The sequence below is a fragment of the Arachis duranensis genome, chromosome 5, assembly GCF_000817695.3.
Source record: "Arachis duranensis cultivar V14167 chromosome 5, aradu.V14167.gnm2.J7QH, whole genome shotgun sequence".
NCBI lineage: Eukaryota > Viridiplantae > Streptophyta > Magnoliopsida > Fabales > Fabaceae > Arachis > Arachis duranensis.
This window is the reverse complement of record NC_029776.3, coordinates 73,246,743-73,249,428: the sequence shown is the minus strand read 5'-3', so window position 1 is coordinate 73,249,428 and position 2,686 is coordinate 73,246,743.

Below are 2,686 nucleotides of genomic sequence, written 5' to 3'. Positions count from 1 at the left end.
CACGTATGGCGCGCGCGCGTCGATGGCTTATTTCGAGAGTTGCGCGTACGCGTCATGTGCGCGTGCGCGCGAGTGGGGTTGTGCCAAAGGCACAACATTGGCGTGGCGTAGGCATAACTCTCTGGAAAATGTAGGGAATGTGGAACTTCTCAATCCACGCGTACGCACGCATGGCGCGTGCGAATGGATGGTCGAAAGTGCTTGATGCACGCGTATGCGTGAAGTGTGCGTACGCATGGATGGTGCTCTTTTTTTTTTCAAAATTTTTCTCTATGTTTTGGCACCAATCCAAGCATTCTAAACCTCCAGGCAACTACCAAAACACCCTAAAACCTTATTTAACATGATAAAATACTAATTAAACTCAACCAACTAACCTAAACATGAAATTAAAGTAGTTCTACCAATATGTACAAAAGAGAAAATGAAAGGATTTTACTATGGTGGGGTGTCCCCACCTAGCACTTTTATTTATTGTCCTTAAGTTGGACTTATAGGGAGCTTCTCTCAAGGTGGCTTGTGCTTGTACTCATCTTGGAACTCCCACCAATGCTTGGTTCTCCATTGTGCCCCAAGATTCTTCATGGATTGAGCCAAGTGTTGATGGAGTTCTTCACAAGCTTGGGGCTCCCAATGTTGATCCTCTTTTTCTAATCCGGGATCCCACACTTTATTTTCACACCCGTCTTGAAGTTGATCATCATTATTAGTCCATTCGGGTGGTAAGTAAGGTGAATTCTCTATATAGTGGCCAACAATCCTCCTAGACCCATCTATTTGAGCACTACTCCAACCTTTATATCTCATGTTTGATGCATCAACCATAATGAGCCTTGATTTGCAACGCCCACCACAAAACCTTTTCCGCTTACGCTTCATCCCACAAACTTCCCTAAGTTGGCCATCCATTTCAAGTAAGCCATATTCAAGTGGGGTAATAAAGCTAATAGAAATGAATTTCACCCACTCAAATGAAGGTGTAGATGGTAACCTAGGCAAAGATGCTTCTAAAGATCTTGACAAAGCATAACCAACCCTCGTTCTTCTATTTCTAGGGACTTCCACCTCTTCACAAGATCTCTTAATCTCAATCCTTTGTTCAACAATTTTATTTAAACCTTTTCCTTTACTCAAATCATAATAGGGAGGGTGAGAAAAATTTACCTCCTCAACGCTTTCAAATCCAACCAAAGAAGGTTCTTCAGGCTCAAAGGATTCTTCACCACTAAGACTTGATGCTTGATCTTCATCACCAAGGGAACTCAATTCTTTCTCTATCCCATCCAAGTATTCATATGGAATATGCCTTGGAAGGTGTGCACTTTCCTCCCTAGCATCAATTTCAATCATCTTGGAGGGGTTTTCTTCAACTCTATGTTCCCATGGAGGCTCCGCATCTCCTAAGTCTTCTACCTCTTCTTCCTTGTCTTCAACAATTACAGCTTCCTCCAATTGTTCCAATACAAAGCAACTTCCTTCATTTCCCACCGGAGTTTCCAATCTCTCCTTCATGCTATGTTCTTCATTCGATTCTCCACATGTAGCCATAGAAGTTCCTTGAGTGTTCAAGCATTGGGAGGCTAATTGATTTATTACCGTATCCAAGGTGGCCATGAAATTTTGCACATCCCTTTTCATCTCTTCTTGCCCTTGAACAAGAACACCAAGGATGTCATCCATCTTGAACAAGAACACCAAGGGTTTCATCCATTAGAGATTGGGGTGGGTGGAAGGGTTCATCAAATTGGGGGGAGGGTTCATAGTAGGAAGGTGGTTCTTCTTGGTAGAGTTGTAGTGGTTCAATATTCTCCACTCTTTTCACTTGTTGCACAACACACTCCATGGTTGCTTGAAATTGATCCAATGCTTCCTTGAGACGATCCCTTGACTCTTGTTCCTCTTGTATAATATGATTAGGATTATGCGGCTCTTATATCAATGGGTATGATTATTCTTCCATGGGAGGTTGTGGTGGAAAGTAGCATTCATCTTGTGGTTGAAAATTTTCATATATTGGAGGTGGTTCATCTTGGTAATAATGTGGAGGAGATGGCTCTTGAAAATGTTGATGTTGGAGTGGTGGTGGCTCTATGTGTGGTTCATATTGCTCATATGGTTGTTGGTAGGATGGATATGGATTAGGGTCATATGAAGGTGGTTGGTAAGAAGGGGCTTGTGAGTATGGTTAGGAGTTATGTTGAGGATATGGTTCATAGGCATATGGTGGTGGTCCTTGAAAGTCACAAGGTGATTCACCATAGCCATTGGATTGATATGCATTATAAAATGGCTCTTCTTCATAGTGCATTGGTGGAGGTTGTTGCCATGAAGATTGATCATATGCATATGGTTCCTCCCACCTTTGAGTGTCCCATCCTTGATACACATTCTCATTGAAGTTCTCATCACCTACAACATAGTTGTAATCACACTCATAGCCAACGTGAGAATTCATGATAGTAAGAGAGGGCAAAAACAAAAAAAAATAGGAACAAATAAAGAGAACAAACTAAAAACAAACAAAGAAGCAAAAAGCAAACATATTTACAATATTCACATATATACAATAACCAATAACACAACACCATTGCAATTCTCCGGCAACGGCGCCATTTTGATGATTGGATTTTTGACGGTTTAGAATTTCACAAATGAATTCTCGTTGCAAGTATAGTTTCTAAACCAA